The sequence below is a fragment of the Aquarana catesbeiana genome, linkage group LG03 (assembly GCF_042186555.1).
Source record: "Aquarana catesbeiana isolate 2022-GZ linkage group LG03, ASM4218655v1, whole genome shotgun sequence".
Lineage (NCBI taxonomy): Eukaryota > Metazoa > Chordata > Amphibia > Anura > Ranidae > Aquarana > Aquarana catesbeiana.
In genome coordinates this window covers 18,064,404-18,080,776 of record NC_133326.1, presented here as the reverse complement: position 1 = coordinate 18,080,776, position 16,373 = coordinate 18,064,404, and the positions used below count along the sequence as shown (strand labels likewise).

Sequence of the window (16,373 nt, the reverse complement as noted above, 5' to 3'; positions counted from 1 at the left end):
ATAAAAACCGCAGTTGTGATCAAATACCACCAAAAGAAAGCTCTATTTGTGGGGAAAAAAGGACATCAATGTTATTTGGGTACAGCGTCGCACGACCGCGCAATTGTCAGTTAAATTAGCGCAGTGCCGCATAGCAAAAAATGGCCTGGTCGTGAAGGAGGGGGTTTACCTTCCGGGGCTGAAGGGGTTAATATTATGTGCGGCCTTTTTTGATGTCAAGGTGAAAGTTGACCGTCACTGGTTTATACAGATCTTTGCACAGAGCTAAATAAGGGGCAATCAAGGAAGAATTTGTTTCCAAAAGAGGGGCAGTGTGTAAAAAAGATGGCTGACAATGGAGTCTACTGGGCACATAAACTGGCACGTCACCAGGGTGTTTAGGCACCTGTTGAGTTTGGAATGTCTGACCACCATCTAAGGTCTGTGGGCTGCTGTAAAACAATCTAGCATTAAATGAATCCCCTGTTTACTTATTTGAGAAAAAGCACTTTGAAGAGTGTAGTAGGCACAGCTTTGTAGCTGTGCGGATGATCTGTGACACACAGACGATGATTTTCCTTCCCATACAAGAAATACTTCCCATACAAGGAGTTTGGCATGGGCCCAGCTCGTCCAGATCAGTAGAGCAAGCACTGCCCTCCTGCAAAGTGATGGGGAAGGGAGACGGGCTAAAGGCATAGAGGGAAAACTGGGCACACGGATATCTGTCTGGAAGCAAAGAAACAGAAACCACAGCACCTGGAACATAGAGAGTATAGGGCATAAAAACTAAAAAAAAAAAAGCAAAAAAAATTGGAAAATAGCCACAAGAAGAACTGACAGCGGTGCATGTGTATCTGCACATTCCAGTAATCCGAGAGACCGCAGTGATGAAATGGGAGTTGGGAACATAACCAACTAAACACCTAGCAAAAAATCAGCTGAGAGGGGGTGCTGAGACGGGGAGGGGAGCACCGTGTTTATTCCAGATGTTGGTGAAGCAGCTGGAGCTGAAGTAGCAGGAAGCAGAAGTAACTTAGTACAGAGACCGAAATTACTGAGGATTAAGAACAAGTCAATTTTCTGCATCCGGCCGGAGCTTTCTCCTCTGCCGCAGGGACCAGGAATCCAGCTCCTGACACAGAATGGGCTCCAGCAGCATCCTTCCTGATGGATTTTTAAGAATGTTCTTGTGTTTTGGAAGGACCTAGGAGCTGTATCCAGAAACCCTTCTCTTCTAACTGTTGCAAGGTGAGCTCATTCTTTTACCTTTATCACCTAAAGCAGCCGTTCCTAAGTAGTTTCCTCCAGAGGTTGCTAGAGGTTCCTTGAGTTGTGGCTGATGGACTGGGAGGTCAGTGTGATGGTACCTGCATAGTTCCACAGCCAATGGCACTTGAAAAGGTCAGTGGCATGACACCCGTGACCTTTTTAGCTCCAGCAGCATCCTTCCTGATGTATTCCTAAAAATATTCTTTTGTCTTGGAAGGACCTAGGAGCTGTATCCAGAAACTCCTGTTTTCTCACCGATTCAAGGTGAGCTCATTATTTTAACAACCACAACCTAGAGCAGTCATTCTCAACCAGGGTTCCTCCAGAAGGTGCTAGGAGTTCCTTGAGTTGTGGCTGATTGACCTCCCATTTGATGGTGCCTGCATAGTTCCTTAGACAATGTCGCTTCAAAAAAAGCCTAGGAACTGTATCCAGAAACCCCTCTCTTCTAAATGATTGCAAGGTGAGCTCATTCTTTTACCTTTACCACCTAAAGCAGCCATTCCTAACTAGTTTCCTCCAGAGGTTGCTAGAGGTTCCTTGAGCTGTGGCTGATTGACCTCCTATTTGATGGTGCCTGCATAGTTCCTTAGACAATGTCGCTTCAAAAAAAGCCTAGGAACTGTATCCAGAAACCCCTTTCTTCTAAATGATTGCAAGGTGAGCTCATTCTTTTACCTTTACCACCTAAAGCAGCCATTCCTATCTAGTTTCCTGCAGAGGTTGCTAGAGGTTCCTTGAGCTGTGGCTGATTGACTGGGAGGTCAGTGTGATGGTACCTGCATAGCTAATAGCATCTAAAAAAGCCAGTGGCATGACACCAATGATCTTTATAGCTCCGTTACCATCCTTCCTGATGTAGTCCTAAGAATATTCTTATGTCTTGGAAGGACCTAGGAGCTGTGTCCAGAAGTTCCTCTCTTCTCACCGATGCAAGGGGAGCTCATTCGTTTTAACAATTAAAACCTAGAGCAGTCATTCTCGACTAAGGTTCCTCCAACGGGTGCTAAGAGCTCCTTGAGCTGTGGCTGATTGACCTCCTACTTGATGGTGCCTGCATAGTTCCATGGCTAATACCACTTGAAAAAGCTAGTGGCATGACACCAATAGTCTTTTTGGCTCCAGCGGTATCCTTCCTGATGTATTCCTAAGATAAATCATATGTCTTGGAAGGACCAAGGAACTGTATCAAGAAGCTCCTCTCTTCTCACTGATGCAAGGTGAGCTTGTGCTTTTAACCATTACAACCTAGAGCAGTCATTCTCAACTAAGGCTCCTCCAGAGGGTGCTAGGAGTTCCTTGAGCTGGCGCTGATTGATCTCTCATTTGATGGTGCCTGCATAGTTTTATGGCCAATGCCACTCGAAAAAGCCAGTGGTATGACACCAATGATCTTTTTTAGCTCCAGCAGCATCCTTCCTCATAGATTCTTAAGAATGTTCTTGTGTCTTGGAAGGACCTAGGAGCTGTGTCCAGAAATGCCTTCTCACTGATGCACGGTGAGCTCATTATTTTAACCATTACCACATAGAGCAGTATTTCTTAACCAAGGTTCTATGGTATCCCAGGGTTCTTCCAGAGATTGCTAGTGGTTCCTTGAGTTGTGGCTGATTGACCAGGAGGTCAGTGTGATGGTACCTGCATAGTTCCACAGCCAATGGCACTTGAAAAAGTCAGTGGAATCAGTGATCTTTTTAGCTCCAGCAGCATCCTTCCTGATGTATTCCTAAGAATATTCTTATGTCTTGGAAGGACCTAGGAGCTGTATCCAGAAACTCCTGTTTTCTCACCGATTCAAGGTGAGCTCATTCTTTTAACAATCACAACTTAGAGCAGTCTTTCTCATCCAGGGTTCCTCCAGAAGGTGCTAGGAGTTCCTTGAGCTGTGGCTGATTGACCTCCCATTTGATGGTGCCTGCATAGTTCCTTAGACAATGTCGCTTCAAAAAAAGCCAGTGGCATGACACCAATGATCTTTTTATCTCCAGCAACATATTCTTATGTCTTGAAAGGACATAGGATCTCTATCCAGAAACTCTTCTCTTCTCCCCAATGCAAGGTGAGCTTATCCTTTTACCCTTTACAACCTACAGCAGCCATTCTCAACCTGGGTTCCATGGTACCCTAGGGTTCCTCTAGTGGTTGCTCAGGGGGTTCCTTGAGCTGTGACTGATTGAACTCCCATTTGATGGTGCCTGCATATTTCTGGAGGCAATGCCACATAGAAGAGCCAGTGGCATGACACCAATGATCTTTTTAGCTGGCTCTAAGGCAGGCATTCTGACCACCACAGCAAGGGGGCATTTTTCCCACTGTCCCTCCAATGAATTTTTTTTAGCAGGGTTCCCTGACATCTGAAATGATTTAAAGGGTTGTTCTGGAGAAAAAAAGGTGTGGAAAGACTAACCTAGCATAACTTCAACACTTATGCCGCGTATACATGAGCGGACTGTCCGGCAGAAAAGGTCCGACGGAACGATTCTGTCTGACATTCCGATCGCGTGTGGGCTTCATCGGACCTTTTCTGTCCAAAATTGCGACAGACCTAGAAATAGAACATATTTCAAATCCTTCCGACGGACTCGATTCCTATCGAAAAATTTGTTTGTCTGTATGCTAGTCCGATGGACCAAAAACGACGTAAGGGCAGCTATTGGCTACTGGCTATGAACGTCCTTATTCTAGTCCGGTCGTACGTCATCACGTCCGAAACGATCTGACTTTGGTGTGATCGGGTGTAAGCAAGTCCGTTTCGTTGGAACACCGTCGGAACTCAGACGCAACTCCGTTGAAAAGTCCTTCAGAGTTCAGTCCGACGAGAAGTCCGCTCGTGTGTACGTAGCATTAGTGTCACCTGATCTGTAGTAAAACTAATAGATACTCTGAATCCCTTAATACAATATTGTCTCTGCTATACATTAAATAATGGCCATGTCTTTAGCAATATTATTATAGTGAAAATGTGATGTAATATGTGCATGTAGAATGGCGCTACTCATGTATATTAATATACCACCCAACTATTCACATTAGAGAACCTTACTCCCACAGTCCAATAACCAAACCTGGACCAAATAGGGAGCAGCAAAGGCTTTATTAATCGCTTGCCGACCGCCCTATAGCAGTATTATTGCTACAGGGCGGCAGCTGTGCGCCGGATAACGTATCACTCTCTATCACAAGCATGAGACTAAAGGTTCCGCCGGCTTATAACAGGTTTGGTCTCCACCCAGAGACTGACCACATTAATCACTTTGCAGGTGGACAAACAGACGGGGAGAATTCCATAGCCAAAACCAGGACGCTGAATTGAGGAGCAGGAGCGCTAGATGCTCCTGAAACTTTCCTTTATGAACAAATTATCCAAATTTGAAAAGTACGTTGGAAGATTAGTCTGGTTCACAGATGTACCACCTTTCAATACTTGCTTTGATTGCTGGCAACTGATGCACTGACCAATGTTCACAAGCCACAGACTGCATAGTGGCTTAGTTGGTTGGTACTCCTCCTTTGCTGCATCGCGGTCCTCAGTTCAAATCTCAACCAGGATAAAAAAAAAAAAAATTGATGTCCTTCTTCTTCCCACAATTAGATCTTTCTTTTGGTGGTATTTGATCACCTCTGCGGTTTTTATTTTTTGCGCTAGAAACAAAAAAAGACCGACAATTTTGAAAAAAAAAAAAAACAATATTTTTTACTTATTAATATAAAACATATCCAATAAAAAAATGTAAAAAAATCGAATTTCTTCATCAATTTAGGCCAATATGTATTCTGCTACATGTTTTTGGTAAAGAAAAAATCCCAATAAGCGTATATTGATTGGTTTGCGCAAAGGTTATAGCATTTACAAACGATGGGATAGATTATGGAATTACATTTTTTTTTTTATAAAAGTAATGGTGGCGATCTGCAAATTTTTAACGGGACTGCGACATTGCGGCAGACAAATCTGACACTAAGTGACACTTTTTGGGGGACCATTGACATCCATACAGTGATCAGTGCTAAACAAATGCACTGTACTAATGACACTGGGAGAGAAGGGGTTAACATCAGGGGTGATCAAAGGGTTAAATGTGTTCCCCGGGAGTGCTTGCTAACTGTCGGGGAGGGGGTGCTTTGACTGGGGGAAGACAGAGATCCGTGTTCCTGCTTAGCAGAAACACAAGATCTCCATCTTCCCCTCTGGCAGAATGACGATTTGCCTTGTTTACCACTGTTCTGTCTGCCTCAGATCAGCAGGTCCTGGCAGACATTGGGTCCACCGGATCCGCTGATTGGCTCCCGCTGTGACCAGTCACCCCCCCCCCGCGCGACCCGAACAAAGAACTCACATACAGGTATGTGATTTCCCGCTGAAGGGCCGCCCTGCTGCAATATGCGTGGGGTGGTCCAGAAGCGGTTAATTAGCTCCTGTCTGAATTGGCCCCACAATAGGGACCTTAGATTGTAAGCTTGAACCAGAAAAGGGCTGGCGACTCGGATGCTCTTGAATAAAAGTCCTTTATTGGGTTACATGGGTACACGGGGACAGGCTATGCTGACGCGTTTCGGCTAAGAAGCCTTCATCAAAGCTTAGATTGTAAGCTACTTGGATGCAGGGACTAATGTGAGTGTACATTTTTAGCCCTTTTTAAACACCTGTAAAAAATAAACTTTAGCTTTCTTTGTACCAAAAACATAATTTTAGGGTCAGTATTTCTATTTTAGTGTCATTTTATCTACAGCCGTCAAACCTTTTTTACCTCTGAGGAACCATTGAAATATTTTTCAGGTTCTCAGGGAACCCCAGCTAAATAGGATTTTACCTACAGCTCATGGTACATTAGCATGATCAATAAGTTAAAGAAAGTATTGAATAAAATAATATGTAATGCGGTGTTCCTAGTGTATTTGACACCCAAGGGAAATAATTCTGTCACCAATTTATAATACAATATGATGACTGTACCGAAAGTAATGAAAAAGAATGTATGACTTTTTTAATAACTTTAATAACTTACATACAGTAGGTTGTTCAGATTTCACATGTTGGTAGAGTAATGCCGCGTACACACGATCGCACATTCCAACAACAAAATCCATGTTTTTTTTTCCGACGGCTCAAACTTGTCTTGCATACACACAGTCACACAAATCTTGTCGGAAATTCCGAACGTCAAGAACGCGGTGACGTCCAACATGCACGACGAGTCGAGAAAAATGAAGTTCAATAGCCAGTGCAGCCCTTTTGCTTGATTCCGAGCATGCGTGGAACTTTGTGCGTCGGAATTGTGTACACACGATCGGAATTTACGTCAACAGATTTTGTTGTCAGAAAATTTGAGGTCCAGATCTCAAATTTTGTTTGTGGGGAATTCCGACAGAAAATGTCCGATGGAGCCTACACACGGTCGGAATTTTGGACAACGAGCCTCCATCGAACATTTCCCGTCGGAAAATCCGACCGTGTGTACGCGGCATAACACTTCCTCTATAGTAACTATTTTTTATTGCAGGTAAATAATGGATTTTAAGCAGAAGCAATGTGCCGCCATTGAGTTCTTGATGAAGGAGGGGTTTAGGCTGTCCACAGAAGACGACTAAATGTTTATGAAGATGACACCATAGAAAAGAGCAATGTCTTCTCATTGGTCAAGGGTGTCTTCTCCGTAAACATTCTGTAGCCTTCGGGGGATGTCGCAAAGCCGGTGCAAAGCTGGCGCCTCCTTCATCAAGAACTCAATGGCGGTATGTAGCTTCTGCTTGGAATCCATTATTTACCTCCAATAAAAAAGACGTAGAAGAAGATTTGCTGTACAGCAAGAGCTGCTCTACTAACATGAAATTTGAAAAACCTACGTAAGCTAAAAAGAAAATTTATGCCCACTTTTGGTACAACCCTTGTATTACCTTTTTATCGTTGAGTAAAGACCATATACAGTGCCTTGAAAAAGTATTCATACCCCGTGTAATTTTCCACATTTTGTCATATTACAACCAAAAACGTAAATGTATTTTATTGGGATTTTATGTGATAGACCAACACAAAGTGGCACCTAATTGTCAAGTGGAAGGAAAATGATAAATTGTTTTCAACATTTTTTACAAATTAATATGTGAAAAGTGTGGGGGGCATTTGTATTCAGCCCCCCGGAGTCAATACTTTGTAGAACCTCCTTTCTATGCAATTACAGCTGTAAGTCTTTTTGGGGATGTCTCTACCAGCTTTGCATATCTAGAGAGGCACATTTTTGCCCAATTTTCTTTGCAAAATATCTCAAGCTCTGTCAGATTGTATGGAGAGGGCCTGGGAACAGCAATTTCAAGTGCCACAGATTCTCAATTGGATTTAGGTCTGGACTTTGACTGGGCCATTCTAACACATGAATATGCTTTGATCTAAACCATTCCATTGTAGCTCTGGCTGTATGTTTAGGGTCGTTGTCCTGCTGGAAGGTGAACCTCCGCCCCAGTCTCAAGACTTTTGTAGACTCTAAGAGCCCATTCACACAGGGACGACTTGTCAGGCGACCTAGTCGCCTGACAAGTCGCCTCCCGTTCTGTGCTATGGAACCGTTCTAAGGGGAGCGACGCAAGTCGCTCCGACTTAGAAAAAGGTTCCTGTACGACTTTGGGGGCGACTTGGGGTGACTTGCATAGACTTCTATACAGAAGTCGTTTTGCAAGTCACCCGGGCAGTCGTTTGCAGGTCGCCTCGCTGAGGCGACCTGCAAGTCGTGTTGCCCCTGTGTGAATGGGGTCTTACGGGTTTTCTTCTAAGATTGCCCTGTATTTGGCTCCATCCCTCTTCCCATCAACTCTGACCAGCTTCCCTGTCCCTGCTGAAGAAAAGCATCCCCACAACATGATGCTGCCACCACCATGTTTCACAGTGGGGATGGTGTGTTCAGGGTGATGTGCAGTGTTAGTTTTCCGTCACACATAGTGTTTTGTTTTTAGGCCAAAAAGTTCAATTTTGGTCTCATCTGACCAGAGCACCTTCTTCCACATGTTTGCTGTGTCCCTCACATGGCTTCTCGCAAACTACAAACAGGACTCCTTATGGCTTTCTTTCAACAGTGGCTTTCTTCTTGTCACTCTTCCATAAAGGTCAGATTTGTGGAGAGCACGACTAATAGTTGTCCTGTGGACAGATTCTCCCACCTGAGCTGTGGATCTCTGCAGCTCCTCCAGAGTTACCATGGACCTATTGGCTGCTTCTCTGATGAATGTGCTCCTTGTCCGGCCGGTCAGTTTAGGTGGACGGCCATGTCTTGGTAGGTTTGCAGTTGTGCCATACTCTTTCCATTTTCGGATGATGGATTGAACAGAGCTCCATGAGATGTTCAAAGCTTGGGATTTTTTTTTATAACCTAACCCTGCTTTATACTTCTCCACAACTTTATCCCTGACCTGTCTGGTGTGTTCCTTGGCCTTCATGATGCTGTTTGTTCACTAAGGTTATCTAACAAACCTCTGACGGCTTCACTGAACAGCTGTATTTATACTGATATTAAATTAAACACAGGTGGACTCTATTTACTAATTAGGTGACTTTTGAAGGCAATTGGTTCCACTAGGTTTTAGTTAGGGGTATCAGAGTAAAGGGGGGCTGAATACAAATTCAATGCCACACTTTTCACAGATTTATTTTTAAAAAATGTTGGAAGCCATTGATCATTTTCCTTCCTCTTCACAATTAGTCACAGCAGAAGCCGATCAGTGGGTGTCGGCCAATGGATGTCCGCCAGCACCTGCTGATCGGCGAGGAGGCAGACTGGACAGAGCTCTGCAGATGTGAACAAGGCAGAACCCTGTCCTGTCAGCGAGGACCTTCTGGAAAGTAAAGCACATCCCTCAGTGAAAGCATCTCAAGCAGTACACACATAAACACTGGCTAGGCACACAGTTAACCCTTTGATCACCCTAGATGTCTAACCCCTTCCCAGCCAGTGTCATTAGTACAGTGAACGTGCATATTTTTTTAGCACTGATCACTGTATTAATGTCACTGGTCTCCAAAAAGTGTCAGTTAGCATCCGACTGTCCGCCACAATATCGCAGTTCCGCTACAAGTCGCTGATCTCTGCCATTACTAGTTAAAAAAAAAAAAACATTACAAAAAAACAAACAAACAAAAAAAAAACCAAATAAATAAATAAAAATATCCCATAGTTTGTAGACGCTATGGATGAGTTCTACAAAGAGCTATGAAGTTCATTGTGTATTTAGTGCCAGAATTTAAGATGGCACTAAAATTATTAATAGTTATTTATCTTATTATAATTGTTGATGGATTATTTGGAGAACATGACCTCTGTGTTTACTGGAAATGCTGCTGACGACGTACGTCTAGCTTGTTTTGTACAATCGTACCCCTGTGTGTGTATAAAGCTCTTTCAAGTGTGATACAGAATTTGTGTACATTTCTGAGACTTATCCGCTTTCCCGTTTTTTTTTTCGGTTCAGATTTATTCTAAACTAGGGCCCAGTGTTTGGCGAGAAAATTACCGAGAATTGTTGGCAGAGTCTCTTCTGCATTCAAAATTATAATCAGTTAGACTAGACCAGTGTCTGTGAATGATGAGTGACATGGACGGTGTCTTTTTTCCAGCCATCCGATGCTTATTTTGCCTATAAACGGCACATTTTCACTTTATGCGTAAAATGTTTTTAAATGTTCTCTCTGACCACATGCTGTTTTCTGACAACAATTCACACCATTAGCCATGTTTATTGAAGACCTTAACCACTTCACCCCCTTCCCGCCCAGGCCAATTTTCAGCTTTCAGCGCTGACGCGCTTCAAATGACAATTGCGTGGTCATGCTACACTGTACCCAAATTACATTTTTTATCCTTTTGGTAACACAAATAGAGTTTTCTTTTGGTGGTATTTAATCAACACTGTTTGTTTTTTTTTTTTTTTTTTGCTAAACAAAAAAGAAAAGACCAAACATTTTGAAAAAAAAAGTTTTTCTTTGTCTCTTTTATAAAATTTTGTAAATAAGTTTTCTCCTTCACTGATGGGTACTGATGAGGCGGCACTGATGATGAGGCACTAAAATGCTGCTCTGATAGACAGCACTGATGGGCGGCACTGATGGGCACTGATAGGTGGTACTGATAGGCAGCACTAATGGGCACTGATAGGCAGCACTGATGTGCAATGATAGACAGCACTGATGGGCACTGAAAGGTGGCACTGATGGGCACTGATAGGCGGCACTGATGGGCATGAAAATTCAGCTCTGATAGGCGGCACTGATAGGTGGCACTGACAGGCAGCACTGATGGGCACTGATAGGCGGCACTGATGAGCACTGAAAGGTGGCAATAATGGGCATTGATGGGTGGCACTGATGGGCATTGATAGATGGCACTGATAGGCAGCACTGATGAGGAGGATCTGACAGGCATTACTGATCGGCATTTCTGGTGGGCACTGATTGGCATACCTGATGGGCACTGATTGGCATCCCTGGTGGGCATTTGTGGGCATCCTTGATAGGTCTGCACTGATAATCAATGCGCTGATTATCAGCTCAGACTGACGGGTACTAATGAGGCGGAACTGATGAGGTGGCACTGGTGATAAGGCACTAAAATGTAGCTCTGATAGGTGGCACTGATGGGCACTGATAGACAGCACTGATGGGTGGCACTGATAGGCGGCACTGAGAGGCAGCACTGATGGGCACTGATAGGCAGCACTGATGGGCATTAATAGGTGGCACTGATGGGCAGCACTGATGGGCACTGATAGGCAGCACTGATGGGCACTGATAGGCGGCACTGATGGGCACTGATAGGTGGCACTGACAGGCAGCACTGATGGGCACTGAAAAGTGGCAATAATGGGCATTAATGGGTGGCACTGATGGGTACTGATGGGCATTGATAGATGACACTGATAGGCAGCACTGATGAGGAGGATCTGACAGGCATTACTGGTGGGCACTGATTGGCATCCCTGGTGGGCACTGACTGGCATCCCAGGTGGGCATTTGTGGGCATCCTTGATAGGTCTGCACTGATAATCAATGCACTGATTATCAGCTCAGACCCCCCTGTCAGGAGAGCCGCTCATTGGCTCTCCTCTACTCAGGCCTTGTCAGCGCGAATAGAGGAAAAGCCTGCTTATGATGTGATCAGCTGTGATTGGTCGCAGCTGATTGCATGGTAAAGAGCCTGCGTCATAGCCTATGACAGTGATGGCGAACCTTGGCACCCCAGATGTTTTGGAACTACATTTGCCATGATGCTCCACTACACTGCAGAGTGCCAGAGCATCATGGGAAATGTAGTTCCAAAACATCTGTGGTGCCAAGGTTCACCATCACTGCCCTAGAGCCTCTAAATACTTAAAAGAATTTAACCCTTAACAATTCTCTTAAATCTGAGTTTTTGGTGTGGTTCATCACCTATCACTACATTCTTTGTTCCTTGTAAAATGAGTTAATTTGATGATCCACCCCTGTTTAGAGTTTGAACCCAATTGGAGTCGGCAGGATTTGGTTATCAAGAATTATACCAACATCTATTAATCCCTTCCTTATGTTGCAAACGGTTCTTACTATATGTGTTAATCTTACCACTACAGTCATAATTTATGTTACCGAATATTTGTAAAGATGTACATTATAAACAAATAAAAATGTATTGTTTAACCGCTTGCTGACCAGCCGCCATCATTACACTGTGGCAGGTTGGCTCTCCTTGGCGAATCGCCGTAGGTGTACATCAGCTGCTTTAAGAGCGATAGGGAAGCGTGCACGCTCGCGGCGTGACACTGGAGCGGGCGTGTGTGGCCGGCGGCCACGGTGTCCGTCGGCCACCCACGATTGCTCCACAGAGAGCCAGAACGGGGATCTGTGTATGTAAACAGATCCCAGCTCTGACAGGGAAGTAGAGAGAGATCTGCTGTTCCTAGTGATCAGGAACAGCGATCTCTCTCCTCCTCCAGTCAGTCTCATCCCCCCACAGTAAGAAACACCTCCCTAGGGAACACTTAACCCCTTGATCGCCCCCTAGTGTTAACCCCTTCCCTGCCAGTGTCATTTATACAGTAATCAGTGGCTATTTTTAGCTCTGATGGCTGTATAAATGTCAATGGTCCCAAAAAAGTGTCAAAAGTGTGCGATCTGTCCGCCGCAATGTCGCGGTCCCGCTAAAAATTGCCACCATTACTAGTAAAAAAAAAAAATAATAATAAAGATGCCATAAATCTATCCCCTATTTTGTAGATGCTATAACTTTTGCGCAAACCAATCTATAGACGCTTATTGTGATTTTTTTTTACCAAAAATATGTAGAAGAATACATATTGGCCTAAACTGATGAAGACATTTTTTTGTTTGTTTTTTTTTTTTTTATATTTATGATAGCAAAAAGTAAAAAATATTGTTTTTTGTTTCAAAAATCGCTGATCACTGCCATTACTAATTAAAAAAAAATTATAAAAATGGCATAAATCTATCCCTTATTTTGTAGGCGCTAAAACTTTTGCACAAACAAATCAATATACACTTATTGTGATTTTTTTTTTTTACCAAAAATATGTAGAAGAATACATATTGGCCTAAACTGATGAAGTAATTTTTATTTTTTTATTTTTTTGGGGGGATATTTATAACAGCAAAAAGTAAAAAATATTGTTTTTTTTTTTTTTCAAAATTGTCTTTTTATGTTTATAGCGCAAAAAATAAAAACCGCAGAGGTGATCAAATACCACCAAAAGAAATCTCTATTTGTGGGGGAAAAAAAGGACACAAATTTTGTTTGGGTACAACGTAGCACGACAACACAATTGTCAGTTAAAGCAACGCAGTGCCGTATCACAAAAAATGGCCTGGTCGTTAAGGGGGCAAATCCTTCCAGTCCTTAAGTGGTTGAAAAAAAAAACCACATTTTAAAATAGTATTAGTTTTACTCACATATTTATAGCTAAAATACAACTTAAAAGTGCTCCAATATATCAACCAACCTCTTTAGTTAGTGGAATCCCATAATCAGTAGTTAACATGATGCCAATCAAATTTGAGACTTCATGGCCTCCATTAGAAGCACTCATGACGAGAAAAAAGGTAGAAGAACGATGTGACTCTACGTTCCACACTCCGCTTGAGTGCTTTCGTCATATACCACTTCCTCCCAGTCTGAATAAAGATATCAGATATTCCAACCGCTCACAAGCACAAAACAAGACGTTACTTGTTAGTTGCTGAACATGGACTGTTTATTAGAACCAAAATACAAGTCTTATATACAGTTAAAGAGGAGGTTCCTACCTCCTGGTCATATTACTCTAACAATACAACTGTAACCAGAGACCTAATTAACATGAGCTAATTAACTAATCCCTTAAAGCAGCCGATGTGACTCCGTGCTCCCCTGAACATTGTTATGATTAATCAGGATTTCACTACAGGTCAGACTTGTTGTCACTGAGCTTCACACAGTAGATTATACATTATCATACGTATAAACACAGGACACCTTCACACAATAGCAGGAGCTCCAGCAGGAGTCGGCCTGTCTCCTACATTGTACAGAGGCCAATGTGATCAGCTCTCTCAAATAACATGTTGAGTTCAGAATCAAACAAACCAAGAATAGTCTTTACATATATCCTAGGAGATATTGTGGATAAATATTACTGTACCATTTTAAATAATCCAAGATATATTTTCTCAGTCACCCTGTGCCGGGATGGCACAGGGTGACTTAGACATAAGAGGTGCATGGGGAGCTGAAACAAGGGTTTCTCAACCTTTCCAAGGGATTATGGGTTCCACGGGCCCTTCCGTCACAAACGATAACTGGGAGCATGGCTAAAATCCCATAAACTAGTGAAAAGTCATCCACAGTGGCCCTCCACTTGGGGGGGGGGGGCGAACGCAGAGACACATGAAGGAAAGAGAATGACTGCTGGTCAACCACGGCACCACCCCGCCTTTCAGCTCTTCCAATCGGCGAACTCTTTGCATTTCATTAAGAAAATGCAAAGCGATCTCTGAACGTTGCCCATGCCCAGCAGCCAACCCCCTGTATTCACAATGCAGCAGGGCAGCCACTTGGCACTAGGGTGACCACGTGTTCCGGATTGCCCGGGACAGTCCCGAATTTTGCAGGTCTGTCCCGGGTACCTTCATTCCAGGACAATACAGAGTCCCGGAATGACACTGACACAGCCACCCCCCTGGCCAATCTGATGCCCCCAAAAAAGGCCGCCACATGACCGCTTTACTCACCGACAGTACTAGTCCTGGCCGGGAATGTTTGCAGGAGCACAATCCCCGCCCCCTGCTTGTGATTGGAGAAATTATAAATCCAGCCTCTTGTGTTTAATCACTGTGCTGTGATTCGATACAGCACAAGCTGATTTTTTGGAAGTGGGGGGGGACGTCCCTGAATGGAAGTTTGGAAATGTGGTCACCCTACTCGGCATGGACACAGAAGCTAGTGAAGATCACTGGAGTAGTGGTGTCTATGAAATGATTTCCACGTTCTAGCGGGATCCCACAGGTATGGTATATGCATAGTTTGGGCCAAACTAGAAAAACGTAACTATGTAAAAATACCTGGAATTCTTTTTTGATGACTTTCAGACGGTGGCAGCTCAACCCTTTATAGAGCCCTACACAGAATCTATTTGGCGCCCTAAACCCTACTTTGTTTAACTTGTGACTTCCCTACGCTGTATATATGTCTCATAAACTGTACATTTACAAGGCATTGAAAGTTAAACTGAGCTCTGACTCATACTGCCCTGTTATGTTCCCCATGCTCAGCCGGCACCATGATGTGTTAGGCCCATGTCACACTAGAGATCCAAACAACTTGGCAGTAACAGAAGACAGAACATTCATCTGCTTCCGGCCAGGAGGAATCTTGCTGCTGGCAAGTTGCCACCAGTAACAGGATTGGTAACGTGAACAGACTTTCAGATACCACCTTTAGCTTAGAAAGCATCTTTTTCAGGGCACGGGCATGAGCCTTCTGCAGGACCAATATTCTGGGTTATATAGTGAACGGGTATGGCTGTTTGCTCCCCTGTGAAACATTGTAAGGTGGCTGGGTGACCAGTTAGAAACCCAAGCACCAGTGACAGCCCGTATTGCAGGGTGCAGGGGCGCCGCCCCCCCCCTAATCCTTGAACCCGGCCTCTAATCTACATGCAGGGTGCCAGAGGTATGGATTTTAATGGGGTTTTTTTTTTGAAGCACATTGTTCGAGCCCTAAGCTCTAATTGACTTAAAAAAGGGTGAGCTCGGGGCGCAGAGCACTGCGCCCTGAGCCCACCCACTTGTCTGACGATAGCGAATTAATATTTGCTATTGTCTTCCTGATTCTCCTCCTGGCCACTCAGGAAGCAGCTCCTGAGACCCGGTTGGCCAGGGAGCCTTTGGACTCCCAATCGTATATCAGGAAACACTTCCTATTCAGGCCGGAGAAGAACGGAGAGGAGAAGTGCCCGGCTCTTCATTCCCCCTACATCCTAAGGTTAGTCTACGCCGCCACAGCTGGGGGGGGGGGGGGGTTGTGTTTGCAGCAATCACCACCTTCCTGTTCCTGTAACGCACATGGGGGGGTGGAGGATGGTTTTAGTTTGCCGCCCCCCCCAAATATTTAGCACCAGCTGCCACTGCCAGGCACTGTCATATGGAGGTGAAGACATGCCTAGGACTATGCAAATACTGACTGGGGGTTGATTTACTAAGACTGGAGAGTGCAAAATCTGAGAACGACTCTGGATGGTAGCCAATCAGCTTCTTACTTCAGCTTGTTCATTTAAGCATTGATTGTTCTCCCCCAGTATGGGGATCATGTCTACTGTACTCTCCCCAGTATGGGGACCATGTCTCTTGTACTCTCACCAGTATGGGGACCATGTCTCTTGTACTCTCACCAGTATGGGGATCATGTCCACTGTACCCCCCCCCCCCCACCACCACCACCACTATGGGGATCATGTCTCATGTACTCTGCTGAGTATGAGGATAATGTCTCCTGTATTCCTTCTAGTATTGGGATCATATCTCATGTGATTGTACTCCCCCCAGTATGGGAGTCATGTCTTGTGTACTCCCCCCCAGTATGGGGATCATGTCTTGTGTACTTCCCCCAGTATAGGGA

At 44.2% G+C, this 16,373-nt stretch overlaps 1 protein-coding gene across 1 annotated transcript in view; it reads left to right on the top strand.

The window, feature by feature from the left end:
* Positions 1–269: 269 nt before the first annotated feature.
* Positions 270–16,373, top strand: part of RASL12 (RAS like family 12) — a 99,116-nt gene continuing 83,012 nt past the window's right edge. The window contains exon 1 of the mRNA XM_073618341.1: positions 270–1,230. The gene's annotated coding sequence lies outside the window, so the exon portion shown is untranslated. The remainder of the gene's footprint in view (positions 1,231–16,373) is intronic.